Source organism: Leptinotarsa decemlineata, unplaced genomic scaffold (genome assembly GCF_025532065.1).
Source record: "Leptinotarsa decemlineata unplaced genomic scaffold, Ldec_3_MD MMD2_tig00005009_RagTag_RagTag, whole genome shotgun sequence".
Taxonomy (NCBI): domain Eukaryota; kingdom Metazoa; phylum Arthropoda; class Insecta; order Coleoptera; family Chrysomelidae; genus Leptinotarsa; species Leptinotarsa decemlineata.
Window position 1 is genome coordinate 238,810 of NW_027412615.1, and position 21,749 is coordinate 260,558.

The window sequence follows — 21,749 nt, forward strand, 5'->3', positions numbered from 1 at the left end:
GACCAATCAACCGACAACTGCGGTATCAGAAATTTGGGAAGCTAACCTGAAATGAAGTAAATACTAACCTTTTTATCTGCCCGAGCTTTCGCTATTGTTTACTATCTTTATCGGGGTCTGTAATATAAAAAAAGGACATAATAAGTATACATATAAAACATGATAACAGAAAAAACAGTAACATACCTGTGCTATGTGAGGATTATTATTTTATGAATTTTAATTTTTAGATAAATATTGAACATGAGAATGAGCTTTTTGACATTGAAATCAAAAAAATATGATATCAAATGTGAACAAGTGCTGAATAATGTACTTACAATGTCTTTGAGGTTGAGACGCCAATACTTTGAAAAAATTGTCAAGAATGAGAATCATATTGAAATTATGTGTACATACTTAAGTAGTTTCAAAAAATAATAATTATTGTAAATATCGATTATTCAAACGGAGTTCTTATAAAAGAATTTATTTTACATGAACAAAGTTATCAAATCATTGACAGAACTTGCAGAAAATCCAACCAAATGTATCCTGAATCAACACCAATGAACAAGGGAACGAATCTATCAAAAATAAGGTATTTTTAGATGAAAAGTAGAATGTTCTGGGCTATAACATGTGAAAGTACAGGAAATAACATAGTGAGGATGATTAAAAATAAAATCGTTAACAAAATGTCACATTTTCACAGCAAATGCTGGAAATGTTATCCATTAAATTCTAAACAGTTCAAAATGTTCTTTTGTACGCGCTTTGTGGTTGCTTTTTCAATTTCATGGGGATCTAGGTCGTCAAAACACCGCCCGGAATTCATCCGTATAAATTTACCAAAGTTTAAGCTCTCATATCAGAAGTTCATTCATCCTCTTGAAGATGATCACTTGGTGATCGAAACAGGTGTCCAGGTGTTGAAAATAACGATTTGGTGTTGGGAAAAAACTCCAGTAATATTCATTATTACACCAAAGGTTCCAAACAGTGCATCACAAATCTGAAGACTTTCAACGTAGAGTGCATTTTTGCAATTCTGTTTTAATATATATACCGGAAGATTGGGATTTTTTGTCAAAAATAATTCGGAGCGACGAATCAAAATTTACAAGAGATGGGATTTTCAATGAAGGGAATAAACATTTTTAGGCTAATCATAATCCTCATGTGGCCAAAGAAATGAGTTTTCAAGAGAAGTTTCACCTGCATGGTTTTTCTGTTTGAAGAACAATGAAATTAGCTTTTTCATTCATAAAGACTCACTGAATTCAAAATTCTTATTCGAAAATTTGCCTTAAGAGAAATATAGGAATTCGTGGTTTCGAATGGACGTAGCGCCTGCTCATTTCACCCAGAAAGTTTCAGGAAAGTTCCTGGGTGTTGTTCGACGATCGTTGATTCATGTGTTTAGGGCCGTGGGATTGGCCACCGAGAACACCCGATCTCAACCCACTTGACTTTCTCCATGGTGTGTTTTGAAAGAAAGGGTGTACAGTTCTCCAGTACCTACCAAAGAAGAACTGCGAATTGTTAGGTGTACTGAAGATCTGGATCCCCATGAAATTGAAAAATCAACCACAAGTCGCTTACAAAAGTACATTTTGAAATATTCAGAATGCAATGTACTTGCACATGGGCCTCAATCTACCTGCTCCCCAGGTCTCATCACGAGTTGAGGCCTCGGTGTCAAGTCACATCAATTTCTTAGAAATGATATCTGGATCCCCATGAAATTAAAAAAGCAACCACAAGGCGCGTATAAAAAACCATTTTGAAATGTTTAGAATTTAATGGACGACATTTCCAGCATTTATTGTTGAAATTTGACATTTTGTTTACGATTTTGTTATTTTTAATCATCCTAATTATATTATTTTCTGTACTTTCACATGTTATAGCCTATAAAATCCTACTATTTGTTTAGAAATGCCTGACTTTTGGTAGAGTTGTTTCCTGGAAACTTTCAGCCATAGTTTTGGAAATAATTTTGTAACCTAAGTAACCTTACAAACTTCTTCTCGTTCATTGGTGTTAATTTAGAATACATTTGGTTGGATTTTCTGCAAGTTCTGACAATGATTTGAGTACTTTGTTAATCTGCAATAAAAAATTTCATAAGAACTTCCTTTGAATAATCGATATTTGCATTCATTCTGGAAGATGTTTTGAAACACCGTCGTTAACTATTTATAAGTCACTTATAAAAGTAACCATACTGTTATAAGCTTGACGAATCCACTGCTACCTAAAACCAAATTCTTAAAAATATGTTACCGAAATAAGTGACTTCATTAAAAAAACTTCATGGTTTAGGTATTTATCGAGTAATACATAGGAGGTTTTTTGAAAAATTCACTTTTGAACACTGTTTTGCACAATGGAAATAATCATTTTAGCACGCCCTGCATAATATGAAGTAGATTTCTTGGTGTAAGTTAAATATTTTGAGTTTGTTCAAAATATCAACTTTTCATAAATCGGGAGTACTGATTTACTCAAGTTCACTTAGGGTTATTTTTGGACCATATTCAGCACAAATTATTTTTTATTTCAAAACCCGATAGAGACAGATATAGGGCTGTGCCAAAAAAAAAGTATAATATTGAGAGAGCAATTCCAAAAATGTGTTTATGTACGGGTTGTTCTATTTAAAGAAATAAATTTGATAGCACTTTTTGATGGAAGTGGCAACGTCCAATCCTGAAAATATTTTGGATTGATAGAACAGATAAGATGTAAGATGTGGAATTTTCAGGAATATCTTGCGTGTTGCATTTTCCAGAAACGTCTATCCTACCAACGACCTTGAGTCACGCTGTATATAGGTAGTCTTATATATAGTGCTTGCTGGATAGTTAGAAACAAAATTACTAAGCTATTGGGGTACGCAGCATGCGAAAGTAAACTCATAAGATATTCATTCTTAAATTTCGATACTTCTTATTGTCATCATCAGGAAAGCTAAAAAGGTGAAAATATCCCGTTCACATAGTGCTTAAGTTTTAATAGAACTACTTATATTGTTCCTGAGGTTGTGGGATGGTGGAAAAATCATCACCTGTATGTTCAACAAATATTTGACGGAAACGATCTTGGTAACAGGTTGATCTCACTTGAAAAATAATCGATCATGTATATTACATATACTTGAAATTGCAATTTGTTGGAATGTTTGCGTTACAGTAACGGAATAAGTAGAATATTGGAAACTGAAGTTTATGGATTATAATTTTTGTTTTTGTCCCTTTTCAAGGTCATTTTACCAGTAGTGCCAATGAATCCAGTTGAGGCAATTCAAAAATCAGTATCATAGAACACTAATTTAAAATGTATCCATGACACACCTAGAGGAATAGAAATTGACAGGTGTCCTGATAACTGATAAATCAAAAAAGAGTTAGAAAAATGTTTCATGAGTTGGATCATTTCAGAACTTCAAAACTAAACTTAAAATACAGGGTGTCTCATTTGAGACACTGGTTTCTGGCCTATTTTTATATCTCCGGAGTGAGTACCAGTATTTAATCTTACGTTCATAACATCTGACATTTTTGAACACGAATAAATGACATTGTTATTATAACAGATATATCCATTTCATAACAAAGTATTTCTTCAACTCCACACATCATAGGTGTGAATAACTGAAGATACTTTGTTTCTCCAATGGGCCTTTTCCAAATATTTCACAACAAATTATTTCGAGTTAGTCTTCATCAATTCTTCTGAATATATCCCTACAAACTTTTCGACTTCACGTCCAATCGCAGATAAGGATAGTACAATTTTGTTTCAATCATCTACACAATTTTTTCCACTCATCTTAATTCCAATTTGTTTTTTTTCTCAAAGTCCACATAATCAACTAAGGTTTTATTGTAAAATGTATTTATGTGCGATAACAAAAAATATATTCACATCATGAAGAGCCGCGTAAAATCGAAATCAATTTTTACCGAAATGTATGTCTTTTTATGTTTCAGTTTCGAGGGAAATAAACATTTTCTGCTGGAATGAACTCGCAACTAAAAAACCTCTGAAACGATTTAACAATGCAGGTTACGTGACTTCTGTGAGAAAGTGACGAATATATCGAGGAAATGATTCCGTCAGAGGCATTGCTGATAAAAATTGCCATTATTTCGATGTTTGCATCCACAGGTGAGTGTTTGAAAAGTTCATTCAATGAATAAAAATGACCACAATGGTAATGCGATGTATATTTTGACGATAGAAATGTTTATATTTGATTCAGGGTATGACTATTGAGATGTTCCACCCAGGGTATTGCTTTTGAATGTGGTGATCTGATTTTCATATCGTGAAGTGAATCATCGTCAATATTCGTAGAGTATACAAGAATGTTCTCATGAATTAGTTCTGAACGTAAATTAGTTCGGAGAAGCGAAGAGGCTGCAAGCGATAATGTACAAGTGAAGTAATTGTAATGCATTCATTTATGATTCAAAACTATTCAATGAAGTAATTCAATTTGATCAATCACACTACTTATGTCGACATTATATATGCTAATCGCAGTCTTGATGTGAATCCTCTTGATGGAAATCCTCATCTGAAGGATCTTGTTTATGAAATTCCTGTATCGGATGTGATTGACTTGAAGAATCGAATAATTGACGATTACATTGTCATAACGAAATAGTGAAAGGAGATCGAATACGACAGTTCTGTGGCACAGGCAATTTAACTATCAGAAGCAATGACGAATGTAAAGCTCTGAACGGCCTACGTCGAGATAATGGCATGTAGGTTATACGGGGTGTGCAGCGTTAAAGAAAAAAACTTGGCTGCCAACGTAATAGAAAAAACATGGCTGCCATCGAGGTTTACAGGGTGTCACATCATTTAAGAAAAAAAAATGATGACAGTGTGTACAGGGTGTCTCAAAATACGTCATTTAAAAAGAAGCATGATAGTATAACGGAGCTCAATCGTTTTAATGTGCGATTCTTCAATGTGTACAGGGTGTCTCAAAATACGTCATTTAAAAAACATGGCAGTTTGACAGGTGCCTAACGTTTCAACGTGTGATCCCAATAAGAAACTTTTGAAAATGGTGGCAATGGGGGTATTAGGAGTATTCAGCAATGCCATTTCAAAATACGTCACATGCGTTTTTCCGTTTTTGTGTTTGAATACATGTCAAATGTCAAACAGTGGAATTAATCAGTGATACAATGATATCTGAAAAATACAGATGGGAAGTTTTGTAAACGTGAAAAAAATTAAAGAAAGACATTCAATGTTTCGAAAAAAAAGATTGTTTTGAATCGGTTGGATAATTCAGAGTGCTCGGTCGAAAAGTGCCTCAAACCTCTCAGCGTAGATTATGTCGCCGCCAATGCTGAAAATAAATTTTCTGCTTTTACCTGCAATAATGAATAACCGTTTTGTATGTGAACGTACCAAAGGGCGTAAATTCATGACAATATATATAACGTTCACGAATTTCGATCATGGATGCAACAGAATACAATGGGAATTATTGAGTTCATTATTTGTCAATGACGACCAATTGGCAGTTTTTGCAAGCAAAGTTCCAAAGAACTGAGGCTTATATTGCAAGATCTTCGAGATGAACTGTTGAATTCATTCCAGAACACACAAGGCTAATGAAAAAGAAGTCACAAATGAAGTTGACCTTTAAAGAATTATCACTATAGTATCTACGATATCACCATGTGTTTTGATTGTAGTTGTACAAAAAAAAAATTATAAAATTTTATGAAAATCATATGAATTGGTTCAAATAGTAAATAGTGGAATATTCACAAACTTTCGTTTCATTTCACGTTTCGAGTCGAGAATGAAATGTGATATGGGGGAGTAAATATTATTAGCAGACGAATATTTGCTACGGTTTGTGTTTGAGTCTGTTTAAATCTGTTTTTTCGTTAATCAGCTGTCGCCCCCAAACGACAACTCTCAGAAGTTGAGAAACTTGTGCGAGCTAAGGACTAACGAGGTGTTACCTTTTAACGTATGATCCTAACACGGTTGCAGAATCATTCCAGCTTCAACCAGACAAATTCTCTCGAGAAAAATATCTGGTCGAGGCGGGAATCGAACCCACGGCCTTCCGATCGTGAGTAGGGCACACTACCACCGCGGCCAATTCCACGGTTCTATGGTAAGTGGATCATCTGCATGAAATCGATTGCCACATCAACAGTAATTGTGCTTCTGTTGCGTGTGTGTGTGCACTGTCTTCAATAATCAGATGTAAGTATTTCTATTCATAACAATGTCAAATCATAGGTATTTTATTTGCGGAACTCCGTGAACTGATTTTAATCAAAGAGCTTTGAAAAAATATTTTTTTCGATTTGTATAATTCTGACTTTCATCTCAGAATTCTGACTTGCAAGTCAGATACAAGTCAGAATTCTGACTTGCAAGTCAGAATTCTGAGATACAAGTCAGAATTCTGACTTGCAACTCAGAATTCTGAGATGAAGGTCAGAATTATAAAAATCGAAAAAAATATTTCTGTGTGGCCATTCAACGCTTTCGTACTTTAGTTTTGTGTAGACGAAAAATTTCATTTCTCATTTCAAAGTCATAATATTTCGTTTTCCAAGATGTTTCTACGTACTTATGAATCATTTCAAAAAATCTACAGAACTTTTTTCAAAATTGCATGTTTGTGCAAACGGAAATTTTCATTTTCTCTTGATTCGAAATACGCAATATCTTGTTTTCCGTAAGAAGTGGCCAAGATTTCGATTCAAAATTATGTGTTTGTGTGAACAAAAAATATTATTTTTCATTTTAAAACCAAAATATCTCATTTTTTCAAGATGTTTCTACGTACTTATAGTTATTTCGAAAAATTTAAAAATTTTTGTTTGAAATTGCATGTGTTTATGCAAACGAAAAATTTAATTGTCTCTCAATTCGGAATATCTCGTGTTCCGTGAGAAATTTTCAAAATTTTTAATCAAAATCGGGTGTATGTGTAAACGAAAAATTTCATTTTTCATTGCAAAACCAAAATATTCCGTTTTCCAAGATGTTTCTACGTACTCATAATTATTTCAGAAAGTTTTAAAAATTTCTATTTAAAATTGCTACAATCCTGTAGCATCATTCGGAATTGTAGAAAATTGAGGTTAGTATTCTACTTCACTTGCGTTTACACGGCCGCGGCTTCCCATCTAGCCGGAAGTTCGAAGTCTGCTGGAACCACAGCATTGTCTTGCGAAAAATTGAAAAGAAAAAATACCAAATTTTTGGTAACAACTCTCTGTTCCATTCGGTAGCGGTAGAAACTTTTGGTGTTTATGGCCCCAAATCTCTGTTATTCTTTCATGACCTCGGAAGGAGAATAGGCCAAGCAACGAATGATCATGGTTCTACTTCTTTTTTGATAGAAATAATTGGTATCACTATTCAAGTTGGTAATGCTGCTCCGGTCCTTGGAACTCTTCCTCGTTCATATAATTTTGATGAGATCATGCATTGCCCTAATTTTAGTACGGAACTGAAATCTCTTCGAAACAAGCCCAGATATGTGGATATTCATCAGTCTCCTATCAAGGTTAATCACAAGTGATTGATCCACCTTCTTTTTTTTCAGTGCGTCAATGGACTCAGGTCATTCTTGCCCCCAAATATGAGTTGCAGTTCTCGTGGTTCTGGTTCCCTTGAGAAATGGTTCTTATGCAGATTCTGTAAAACATGTTCTTCCTTACGAATCAGAAGAGAGTTGGCCTGAAAATTTTGAGAAGAAAATTGGATCACATAATTTAGGAAACACTTGCTACATGAATATTATTTCACAAGTATTGTTCATCACGAAAAATTTCAAGAACGAGGTTTTAATGATGAACAAGAACGAGAATATTTCCTTCGCATTCACCAAACTCAAATACCTGTTCATGCAGCTTCAGTATCGTTAGACTGTATCATCTTTCCCTCCAACCGATTTCCTGGAGTCTTTGAAGTCCACTAGATATTTGTCAGCATACGATCCAACGAAACCATCTAAATTCATAATGTATTTCAATGTAAATAACTTATATAGGTGGGCAATGTCACAATATTTGCCATATGGAAGCTCTGAATAAGTCGATACGAATATTGATGTATCTCAAATTCCCGATGATAGTCCGGAAGGATATATTTTACAAGTTGATTTGGAGTACGAATTTAGCACAACTTCGCATCAAAACCGTCGAATTTCATTGCAATTTCACCATTACCTCTACGATTGACAGAAACAGTCATTCAAAATAATTTCATATTCAAATAAGTTCAATAAATCAATGAAGAGGAAATATGACGGTGATGTTCTCAAAGATTTTGACTCAAAATTTCTTGAGCTTTATCACTCCGATAATCTAGAGTCAGAAAACACAATTTCTACTGTATTTCAACAATCCATTTTCATTGTTGTATCCATTTTTATAATTGGAATATATAGTTTTTTATTGTTGTATGTCAGGGAGGGTATCTTGAATAAAGAAAGAAAACAAAATTATTCCCTGTGTTTTATTACAATATTTATCGGTGAACCATCAAAGTAAGTATTATTTTTCTCATTCATTGCATATATCATATAATTTTTGTTTATAATGAAATGAATATTCACGTGAAAGTCATAGAGCAACAGGAATTTCATCCCAAAATACCATGTATTTTCTTATGGCGCTTCATTCTGGACCTTTTTGGACCTCAAGCCTAGTTCACAAGGAAGGGACAAACAGAAGTCTAGCGTTCCAACATGTCAGAAGGACACCAAGTCGTATCTTTGTTAACTAAGTTAGCATCATCAGGAGAAGGAGGAGATGGCACCAAAGGTGTCGAAGAGTTTCTTATTGTGGAGTTAACATTCGAAAATGGGGAAAGCGAAGTATTCAACCGTTTCACAAGCGTTTCGCGTGCGTGCAACCGTTCGGCGTGCGTTTCGATCGTTTTTCGTCGGTTTTCGACCGTTTTTCGTGCGTTTTCGATCGTTTTGTGTGCATTTTCGATCGTTCCGCGTGCGTTTATTCATTATCGTTTCATTTTCATTGTCATAACCATTTTCGTGTTTCGATATGATAGTCATTTATAACTTAACGCGTTTCGCTAACCAAGTGAGGATCATCTGAAAATGACTAAAGTCCATGTTTTGTCGTATGAAGATTCATTATGAGAATGTTCAGCCTCCTGAACGGAACCTTGTGGAACACTCAGCCCAACTTCTGTTATAGGGTGGTGTCGGTCAGCCAATCAAAATGGAGGAATCAAATATCGCTTGATTGATTGTATCAGATGAAATTGATTTGGAGAATGTGGGTCGAATAATAATAATAATGATAGTATTGTAATATTAAGACTCTGAAACTGACGTAGTCAGCGTGGGAATTGGTAGCGTGGTAGAGAATGTGTGATGGTTTGTGAAAATGAATGAGTTATTAGAAAAAATTGCACAACTATTAGAAGGGCACTGAGTTGTATATCCGCCAATAATGAGCGGATCTTCGCGTACAGCACATCAAATGGAAGGATGAGAAATGCAAAGAGAAAACAAAGATGGCATAACATGACAGAAGAGCACTAAGCCACATCTTCGTTAATAATAGCCGGATCATTATGTACAGCACGTCAAATGGAAGGGAAAGAGAAAGCAGAATCTGTCAACGGATAAAAGAAAACAAAGACGATGCCAACAGGGCACTAAGCCGCATCTTTATTAGTAATGTTTAGATATTAACGTGCAGCACATCAAATGAAAGGTAAACGAATGCAGAATGTATCGACAGAGAAAAAACACAGATGACGCAACATGTTAGAAGGGCACTGAGTTGTATATTCGGTAATAATGATCAGATCGTCGCGTACAGCACGTCAAATGAAAGGATAAGAAATGCAGAATTCATCGACGAAGAAAAAACGAAGATGGCGCAACATACCAGGAAAGCACTCAGCCAAATCTTTGTTAATGATAGTTGAATCTCAACGTGCAGCACATCGAATGAAAGGGAAACGAATACAAAGATGGTATAACAAATATAATATCCAGCGCGTGAAGTGAAATAGCATAGAAAGAATGGTGAATTTGAAGAGAAAATTTCGAACAAACTTGAAATTGGAAGTTATGAACAAATACGAGTGTAATCCAATTGCAGAAGTTTGATTCAAAACACAGAATTTGTTGACGAAAAAAAGGAAAACTCATCATATACCGAAATTTATGATATATTTGGATTCCTCATGGTGAGAAGGTTTCGAATCCGTCAGAAACAGGTCACTTCCGGTTTTTACTTCCCGGTTGTTCGATTTCAATGATTTGGCATCAATGAATTCGTTTAGATGTCAAGAAACATAATTAATCATTTCCCGAAGCCAAAAAGACCTCATTACCTGTTTCCGTTGTATTAGCTGCAACAGGCCGATGTGGGTACTCATTTCGAATAAATTCATTTACTGATTATGAAAAATATAATATGGAGCGTCTAATGTGAAAAAACAAAGGAAAAATTGCAAATACAAAGTAAAAACATTGAAAAAACTTGAAATTCAATGTTATTAGGTTACGGACAACTATAAATGAAATTCAATAGCAGCAGTTCGAATCATAATAAAACCAGAAGCGGCCTTGAAATTTTGCAGGCGGAGAATCAAAATTCTCGTTTTTACTATCACACTGTCATCACTAAATTGACTAGGTTAGCGTGAAGTTGTGTGTAGTTGATGGTGGGATAAAGACCAAAAGTAAATAATGAACTATTTCAAGCCTGAAGACTATGTGAAATGTCTAATGAAATACACAACTGCAATCGATCTGTCATTGATTATCTGATACGTTCAAAAATGTACGGAGCATTTCTCATGACATTATAATTGTCATTGATTTGATTCCTTAAATCATTCATATCTCGTACAGAAATTTCATATACAAGAGATGACCCCATGAATAAAAATCAAGAGGATTTTGGTCACTTCAACTGCATCGAAAAACACTCAATTTTCAGGCCCCATATTTTTTTCAAATATGATTTATAATGTAACGTGTCACGAAAAATTGTGTAGGAATAAGCGCATCTTCATCTCATTACGTTTCAGCTTGAAGAAATAACCGTCCACAGATGTTGAAAATTTTTATTTACTTGAACAATTGAAATTGAATTAATCAAAAAACCTTTTCTGTGACGCTCAGAAAGTTTTCACTCAGGATATTGATGAAAATAGGAAATCAGTTCACTTTGGTCGAATCATAATGATTCGTAACGGCGCCACCACGTAAAGAACCAATATTTTACCTTTTGAGTAGATGAAAATCACTCGTAGACTGTAATTAGTATCATGTCAGTTATGAGTGAGGAGTTAGTTGAACCAAGAAGAGGGATGGGTTTGAAAGTTTTTAACGTAAGAAGGAATCACCCATGAATTCAAAAATATACTACAAAATATTTATTGATATCTAATCATTCCATTGATATGTTCACAATTACATTTTTCGAGTATCGAGATATTCTGCTGCTATCAAAGTTTTTTTGAATCTCTAAACCTAAAATCTACAAATAATATGAAATAGTTAGTTGAACATTTACTAATGATATACAAATCTTCTCTCAGCTCAACTGCAGCCAAATACATATCTACTGATAATCATCAATATCCATAGCATTTGATGTTTGAGAGATAGAAAGTGACCCCAAAGAAGCGAATCGTGTGAATCTGGAATTATATAACGCTTATCATCTCCAGGGCTGAGGGCAATCTTGTATTGGGCGATGGAATGTACTTGATGTTAATCGGACCGAATCAAATTTTGGGTGACACTCATATTCTTCCAATCAACTAAGCAATTCACATAATCATCGAATGTAATTTTATTCTTCACCACAAAAGATTTGACTCCCTTTGCCTTCTTGTTAACTAACATGCATGAGATGATTTGAATAATTCCATCCTCATCACAGCCATCATTTATCAACTGCTGCCGCTTCTAATTGATACAATCTTCTGTCACCAACAGCCTAGTAGTATACAATTTCGATCTAAGGCCTACATATTCAGTCATCGGACAAGCGTTATTCTCATCTCTCATTATCCCGAGAACCTGTTTATTCACCAAAGGAACGTCAAACTGATTATTGAAAGGATAATCCGGAGTATCAAAGAATTTATAACAATGTTGACGCATGATTTCATAAGTTTTCTGATTGCATATTTCATAAGTCAGGCTATCTGTATCGGTGTAGAGAATTACATAATTATCTACGAATCGATGAAGCATATAGCCATAATGAAAATCGTATATGGTAGTATTTCCCAAGTCTAAGATAGTCTGTCCTACTTGTATCGGTTTATTCAGATAAACTTGTAGTTTCCTTAGTTCGACTGCCACCAAATTCTCATTGAATATCAGACAATGTTTGAATTCTTGTTTAGAAATATAGGCCTCGGCTGTATGGCGACCAGCCCATCTGGTGAGAAGTTCAATGTTGACTCTTTTTCTAATGTCTTCCATCGTTTTCCCGAATACTGCATTGTTCATTAGCTTGAGAAGAAGGAACCTTTAACAATGGCCTGTTTGAGAGCGCAATGAAGATTCACATATTTTGCTTTGTGATGATTGTGATGATGAAGAGTAGCCATCAATTTGGTGAGCTCTTTTATCGATTTACGGGCTTTTTCGTGTTTGGATTTATATGTTCAGGGCAGTATGGAAAGTCTTTATGTGAATCATGTAGATGTTCAGGATATTCCAGGTCAACTTCAAGCATTTATTCCACGCCACTCTCGTCGGGTATTGAATAAACGTCAAAATTTGTATCGCACCACTTAAACCCATCATATGGTAAATACTGAGACATCGCCCACCCATACTAGTTGTTTACGTCGAAATACATGAGGTATGTGTCGGGATTTGAAGGGTCATAATTGTTCAAATATTTATCGTTCGCATGAGCTCTTTTCTTCGAACAAACTTGGCTAAGTCCACCTCGAATTCCTCGTTCAACAAATAGAAACATGTCAGGATCTGTGAGTAGTTCCAATTCAACTTTGGTATATTTTAGAGCATCGCATCCCACGTCCCACGTAAGGCCTGTTAGCGTATAGTAAAGGGCAGGGTCCAGATTATGAGTCCTGAGGCAGCTTGCACGAAGTTGTTCGAATACGTCGGCGATGAGGAGAATATCTGTTTTCATATATAAATCCACATATTGACCCAAAGTCTGACAACTTAAACTCTTCCACACATCCTGGGCTCGTTGATATAGTCTGCGGGGGCAGAGCTTATCTTCTAATTTGTTGTAGAAGGCATCAATAGGGGGCAAGCAAGCTTCATCAAATCTATCGATGGAATCAATATGATCATAAGGCATGAACCCCTCTTCAGTAAGTAATTCAACAGTCTTCAGGTTACTCAGAGAACTGAACCTTTACATTAGGAAACTCTGTCAAGTATGATGCTAATATGTCAAGAGATGAATTCATAAAGCGGAATGAATCGATTAATCGAAACTGCCTTTAAAACTAATTCACATGTTTCGTCAGAGCATGAACTGAGTGTATGCTTGAGGAAGCTATTGTGAAGCGGAACACGTGTCGCGGTTTTTGTGAAACCATTTTATAGTGAGAATTATACAATAAACTGTATTGATTAGTTTTTTTTTTAACTATTTTCATGTTATGGCATCTGCTGTAGAGTGACCGTGTCAGGTGACGCCGAATCAACTGGCTACCAACAAACAGTTTTGTTTACAGCTCATGCGTTTTACTCTAAGTCACATAATGAGGAGCCAATATGGAGGGTTAGAATACGATATATTCAGAAAAGAAACAAGCACGTACAGGTATATTCCTGACAGTTCAAATCACTGTGGATAGCACAAACGTGCTGGGTTGAATTTTTCAGTTCATCGTCTCGTGACTTTCCCTCTAACACATAATAGGTTCACAGAAGAAAGACGTACAATACAGAAAATTGCAGCCACTAACGGTTTCTCGAGGAGTATTATAGATGACACGATAAGGAAGGATGGTTGAGAATGAATAAAATCTCGACTTTCAGAAAGGACAAAAACCAAGATAAATACATCTCAGTTCCATACCACCAATATTCGAGGAACTTTGGGAAGATTTTCAAGGAACTAGGTATGAAGGTGGTTTTTAAAACAAGTCATACACTACAGAGCCTTTTGGGAAGTTCAAAAGACAAAGTCGAGAATTCGAAAAAGTATGAAATTTACGGAATTGAATGTAAGGACTGCGATGCAAAATATTATGAAGAGACAAGAAGATCTATTGAAGTAAGATATAAGGAACACATAGCACACTTAAAATATGGAAGACCTGAAAAATCAGCAGTCGCCCATCATATTTTGCAACAAAACCATTCCATAGACTTCAGTTCATTAAGATTAGTTAGACAAGTTAACAACAACAGGCAACTAGATGCCTATGAGAGTGTAGAAATAAGTAAACACAATAATATTATGAATAACGATGACGGACCTATACGAAACAGCATACTATATAGCTTGTTAAAATAAAATGATGTTGTTGGGTTTACTGATTACTACATGAGGACACATTGCAAAAAAAAATTTGGATGGGCAAAAATTGTTTTATATAAATATATATTTCAAAATGATAGATGAGGCAAAATTGTAAAATTAATTTAGAATTGAATGTTAATGCCCATGAAATTGTCAACTCAGATAGTTCAAATATATTACAAGGCTCTTCAACCTCGCAAGGTATTAATATCAGCAGTTGTTCTATCTGTACTTATATTCATAACCATTAAAAATGTATCTTTTACCGTTGTACAAAAAAAGTATCGGATAGATAAATGAACACAGGTCGTCACCGCTATAGGCTTGGTCGTTAGCCTTGATAGCAAAATGAAATATTCAAAGTGATCACGAACTGTCGATAGCGATGGGTGCAGTCCCGATTCGATCATTGAATTGCTCTTTGAATTGGTTCTCGTCCCGATTCGAGAGTACATCAATACATTTGAACGAGTTGTGACTATGATTGAAAAAAATGGTAAAATACGGTATTCAGTTATGTATATGAATAATAAAACTCATTTCCTATAGGTATTTGTGTCAGAAGTGTTTCAGAGAGACGGTATTGAGTGGGAAAGAAATGTGTCGAAGCAATCGAAGCATAAAAGGATAGAATGAGTATTGGAGAGATTCAGTTGAGAGATAACAAAGCAGTTAAATTATAAAAATAATGTATTACAATAATAATAACGAATGAAAAATCGAACTGAAAAAAAAAACACGGCGGCGAGGCATTCAGTGAAGCGTTAAAGTGAAACACATGGTTGCCAACCAAAAAGAAAAAAAATGGCTTCCATCGAGGTATACAGGATATGTATAGCATTTGAGAAAAAATATGACAGTTCAACGGGGCTATCGATTCAACGTGTGGTTCCTTAATGTGTAAAGAATGTCTCAAAATACGTAATAAAAAAAACATGAAATGTTCAACAGGGCTCTATCGTTTCAATGTATGATTTTTCGGTGTGTACAAAATACGTCATTCATGAGAAAACATTGCATTTTAACAGATATCCAACGTTTTACCGTGCGATCGCAATGAGAAACGTATTTATATTCGCAAGTGCTGTGAAATTACCGTTCGAAAATAAGGAAATAAAGGAGCATACTATTTAGCAATGACATTTCAAAATACGTTGTTTCACATGCGTCTTTTCGTGTTTGTATTTGAATACATATCATTTATCAAAATTCATCATTCACGAAAAAAACATGACGTCAATCTGTACAAAGTGTGACAAAATCCATCATTTGAGAAAAAACTTGACGGTTTGACGGAGCTCTCGAATTTAACATTCGATTCCTCAATGTGTACAGAAGTAGATCACCAACACTGATTCTGTGACACCAGCCAATGAGAACGTAGCAATTTGTCACATGACCAGTTTGTTCGATTGGTCACGCGTACGACAGAGAATCGAGCAGCGTTATCGCGGTTTAGAAGATAACGATTCGAGCGCGCTTGGAATGAGAACAATAATAAATGGGTATACAGGATGTTGATGTGTAAGAAATGAAATACTGAGTGTGTGCAGCGTTGAAGACAAAAACATGGCTTCCAGCGTTGAAAAGAAAACATGGTTGACATCAAAGTATACAAGGTGTGCAGCAGTTGAGGAAAAAAAAAACATGGCATCCAGCATTGAACAAAAAAAGGCTATCATGGTGATATACAGGGTGCGCAGCGTTCAAAGGAAAGAAAATGACGGCAGACATTGCGCGGAATATATAGCGTTAAAGAAAAAAACATGGCTGACAACATGCAAGAAAAAAACATCCAAGTTAGCATCATCAGGAGATGACGGAGAAATAACATAGATGGCGCGTCAACATGAAAGGTTATGAGGGTCTAATATTTTTTCGTGGGGTACAGCATGCCAGAAGGACAGCATTATTTGTCATTGATGAATATGTCAAATATATGAATTAACAAAGTTTCGGATCTGTATGATTATAGAAATTGAGATGTAAGCAAAGTAATGGAATGGACATATCATGTAGAGTCCAAATCTTCAATGAAATATTCACTTCCGGTTTTCACTTCCGGTCGTCCGATTCCGATAATTTCGACATCAGTAGATTCGTCTCGATGTCAAGAAACATAATTAACCATTTGCAGAAGTGTTGAAAGCATAGGAGGCTAACTTTGTTATTATTGAATATGTCAGAGGGTTGCGGGAACTCTAGCGTCACAATTTTTACTGGAGAACACGAAAATGAAAATTATAAGTATGTAGGATGGATTTTCCATCATTCAGGTGGTTAATTATGGAGTCTTTTGTATCGAATATCTGTATTTCGGATTTTTATATTATATTTGACTCGGTTGTGCAACGTTGCCAAATGTTAAGTGATAAATGGAGGGAAGTGGGGTAACGAAAACACGCGGCATTGGAGGTTATGGAGGTATTTCGTGCAAAGTTTTTATTTTCATTATCATCAGGAGGTGAAGTTTGCTAAAAGAAAGGAATGAAATATTTTGAATATTCATTATACATCTTCATTTTGGTAATAAATCATGAAGCCATTTGTATAGGATATCTGCATTTTGGAGACTGATATTATATTTGGTTCAGTTGTGAATGTGGTGCATGCAGGGTGAGACACCTTCGTTGTTATTGCCGAATGTGTGAACCATCCACGATGTATTGTCATACTCCAACGAATTCACAATGCTTGTAGGTATATCCAACTTGTGAAATTTCAAAAATAGATAGTCACGTTTTTGATGTCCTCGATATCGTGTAGATATTCTATGAGGATGACATCCAATTGATTATATTTCACAAAGCCGGAGGAATACCTCAATCCATGAACGTTTCGCTCCAGGTAACAGGCGGTACGACGATCTTCTTTACTCAAACAGGAAAATGGTTTTTTTGGCAGCAATAAAAAATTACTACACTGATTTTCAATCCTAATGGCTACCTCTTCAAGATTGGAATAACTGCTCGATGATGAAACCTTGAATATCTACAGTAGCTATTCTCATGTCGACTTTACGATTGATACTGAAGCAAAATCACATATTTAGTTACATTTTTTGATTATTTCGCTGAGTGGGAGGTGCTCGATGACAGTGTCGTGCACAATGATGCAATAGGCTCGTGTATTTTGTGGAAATCCCTCAGATGCTTCGATTTCAAGTTCCACATCAACACTGGAACTTTTGATGCTTTCGTCCCTTCTGGAACAATCAATGACGAAAAGAGATTTTTGTGTAAAGTCTGCGGTATTGATGAGAGGGTTTTGTTTATTTGTCATTTTATAGCTGAGACCGAATTGTGCGTAGTTGAAATATGCTTGCAAAAAATTCATTTCCCAAAATTCAGATGCATATTTTCTTTGGGGTAATTTTCATTGTTCAGAATCAACGTTATATTGGTGATATTTAAATAATTGAATTGTGTTGGATCATTGTTGACTTTGGTATAATCACGATTGTTTTGGAGGCATAAAATAACATATCGAGGACTTTCGAGAAACGAGGGAGTCTTGACGACTCATATTTCATTTTTTGCATTTTGTGTGAGAGCAGGCAGCATATGGAGTTCCCATTTTCTGAACGGTATGATAAAAGAAGTGTCGGCTTGGATAGCTTTCAAAAGTTGCAATTTGATTCGATCATGAGGGAAAATTCGTTTAACTTTCAGTTCGATATTTTCAATTTCTAACTTGACTTCAGTCTTCGATGCTACTGTACCAGCGGTGTCATCTATTTGGTAACAGATGCTATCATCTCCAGCTCGTACTAATCGGATGGTGTGTTTACCATAGGAAACACATTGATAATCATCGAAAATATTCAAGAAATGTTTAATGGGTATGAATAGATCGAACGATAAAGATGCAGTTTGAATGATGTCAAAGCTCTTAGGGTATGTCCATCCTGAGATTGCCAAGTGTTTGATATCTTCATCGGTAAAGGTGAGGAAGCCTCTGACAGTACTAACAAATCCAACTTCACGAACTGCTTCCAATTCTTCACCAATCTGCTCATAGATAGCAGATTGAAACATGAAACCACCAGCATTGTTCACAGAGGTTACCCGACCATTTCCCTTGATCCTCTCAACTTTTCCGCTGATGAATAGCAGGCTATCGTACAAAGCATCATAGGCATCGAATTGATTGTTGTTGATTTCAATGACGTCATTATTGCGGAAAGATTTGACATACAGATAGTAGGTCCGCCATTCTACCTTTTGTATGTATTCGTCATTCTGTGGTTTTTGGGAAATGTTGAACATTTGATTGGAAAACATAATAGCTAAGATATTTCAAAAATAATTCATTATCCGTTGACAGTTGTTGACGCTGTTTGAAGGACTTGACGAAGCCTGATGGGGGTTTGGTAATGAGTTATTCTCATAGATAGCCAGTACCATACTTTCGCTTCAATTCCAAGCGAATTATTGTTTCTTCGTTTCGAAAGTCAATGAATCTGGGATGTTGATCAAGCACTCGTAATGTTATATTGTTCATTCCGTTTGTATGAGAAATGGGTAGATGAATAAGATAATTGTCAATAATGGATAAAACAGGGTAAACGAATCTGCAAAGCGAATCGATGATAGTAGTCCTTCGGTAATTCATATCAGACATCCAATAATTCCCAAGGTTCAGCATTCTCGATCAAAAAAGCAATCGATCAGCGTCGTCAGTTCAGCGTCGGTTAAATCCCGCAAAGATTTATATCTAGGTATTTTGCAGGCATTATGAAGTAGAAATTGTAGGCACAGATGCTTGCAATTACTCTGATCAAAGTTTTGAATGTTATTGTTGTACCCCCTCCAAAATATCGTATCAATTCTCGCAGCCAAGGACCACCACAAGTTGGCAACGTATCACGCATATAGACTCCACGGAAAAGCGGTATTTTCAATTGGTGGGCACATTTTTGAATTTCCGAATCATATAATGTTCTATGGGGTATCTTCACAAGGAGTTTTTATTCTTTTTTTTTCAAATCAAGACCTCGTCCTTTGTTGCATTATTGTCGTTGTTTTTTCAGCAACAAACCAAATCCCCGAGATGTTTTCCGTAGATACAAACCGGAACCCAAATATTCCATAGCTTTATTGTGACACTGATTTTCTTCGAGTTTCTTTTTGGCATTTTTTGCATCAATTGCGGTTTTTGCGATGGCGCTCGCTCCCCCTGTCAACGAACCCAAAGCTTAAAGGCCTGCAAATATGGGTATGAGTGGTAGAATTTCTCCAGATTTTGCTTCGAATGGAATAACTCTCAGTATGCGTATCTTCTTACGTCCTTCAGCTTTGTGGACGGCCATTTTTGCTGCCTTCAGAGCCGATGCCGCGGATTTCTTCACGTCATTCGCCGTAGGCTTTCAATTTTTGATTACATTTTGCAAAATGCTGCGTTGAAATTATTTTACACTTCCCATTCCTGATTTGCGTTTGGACTTCATCACTCCGGTGACGCAGAGAGCGTTCACCTTTTCTCCAAGTGTCACGTCTTTAGATTTCAGTCGCTGCCACGCCTTTTCTTCGAAACATTTATCAGCTCGATGTCGAGCTTTGAGAGGCTTTTTTGCGAACATGCCAAATCGTGCTGTTCACAAATCTAATGGGGATCACCTCGTGCAAGATGTTCTTGTAGTTTCGTACCAGGCAATACTGATAGCCTGGTAAGTGTAATTCAAATGGCAGTTTATTTATTAGCGGATTGAAGACACCTTCTCCGCGATAAGTCAACATGAGAAATGATGGATGACGTCAATGTGCACGCTACATATTTAAGTGAATCCCTCAACCACCAGTCAGAACATGGAGGTCGTTCAAAAAGACAATACGTTACCCATAGGCAACTTGGACTATTTGAATGATGGCGTCAAGTATCGAACAAAACATGGCAAGTTGTTACCCAATTCGTTTCGCGCCATCATATGTGGTCCCTCGGGGTGTGAAAAAACCAACACAGCATTATCGATATTATTCCATCCGAATGGAGTCAAATTTGAAAATGTCTACGTGTCCTCAAAGTCAACCAAGTATCAGCTGCTTTGAGAGATATTGAAAAAAAGCAAAGTAGTCGGTTATTTTCCATTTTAAGACAACGAAGAAATTCAGAATCCAGAGGCGGCTAAACGAAGGTCCATATATATATATATATATATATATATATATATATATATATATATATATATATATATATATATATATATATATATATATATATATATATTTATATATATATATATATATATATATATATATATATATATATATATATATATATATATATATATATATATATATATATATATATATACGTATAAACCCCCATTACGAAGCCCAAAACGCTACATACGTCCGATTATACCAAGCCTGATACACTTTTGTGAAGCCCGGTCTAGGGCTTCGTAAAAATTCACGTGTATATCGTTTTTATTCGGTTAGAAAAGGGTAGGGCACCTCATTGACGAAATATAGCCTGGGCTTCGTAATGACGGAAAACATCTCAAGATATACACCTTTAGTTCTCGCGGTCTCAGGTAGGGGGCGCGTTAGTTGATCTGTATAAAATTATATATACTGTGCAGATTTTCCTCGGTTCATAAGAGTCCCATTAGATCTCACGCATTATACAAAGCCCGTATATTTGGCATCAATGTGAAATGAACGTTTTGTTTTGTATCACAATTCAGGCGTTAGATAGACAAAACTCCGAATTTTTAGTATCCACATTTTGTTATGCTACACTGAGCTGGATAACTAACGAATATAACTATAAGGGGTGTTGTTTGTTGCAACCTAAAAAATTGAAAATTAGTCGATTTTTACGATATTGGAATTGTTTTCAGATATTTACAGGCCAGATGCTCACAGAGTTTTATTATTTTTTCAACCTAACTTTTCTGTTTTTTTTACTAAGAAAAAGCTGAATTTTAATATATAGAAGATATTTCATCAATTTTGAGCGCATATTCATGGCATTATTTTAGGGAACGCTAATGATAATATGTTAAAAGGTAGGACGGTGTTAATCTTTGGAAGGCATGAATTTTGACTTTTGAGGTTTGTCAAACTTATACGACTTGAAGATCGTCAAATTTAATTAACTTTCGATTTTTGTAAAAGTCATTTTTTTAGCTATCACCCTTTATAATTTCACTATAAAAGAGTTTGTTAACTATTGATGTAGGCAAAAAACTTTTTTTTTTGAACAAGTTTACTACTTTCTCCATGGAATGCA

The 21,749-nt window shown here is 35.5% G+C and overlaps 1 long non-coding RNA gene across 1 annotated transcript in view; it reads left to right on the forward strand.

Moving 5' to 3' along the window:
- LOC141484237 (uncharacterized) overlaps positions 1-21,749 on the forward strand; it is a 697,804-nt gene that overhangs the window by 124,516 nt on the left and 551,539 nt on the right. Inside the window, exon 2 of the long non-coding RNA XR_012466540.1 lies at positions 3,978-4,155. This is a non-coding gene — a long non-coding RNA (uncharacterized lncRNA). The remainder of the gene's footprint in view (positions 1-3,977; positions 4,156-21,749) is intronic.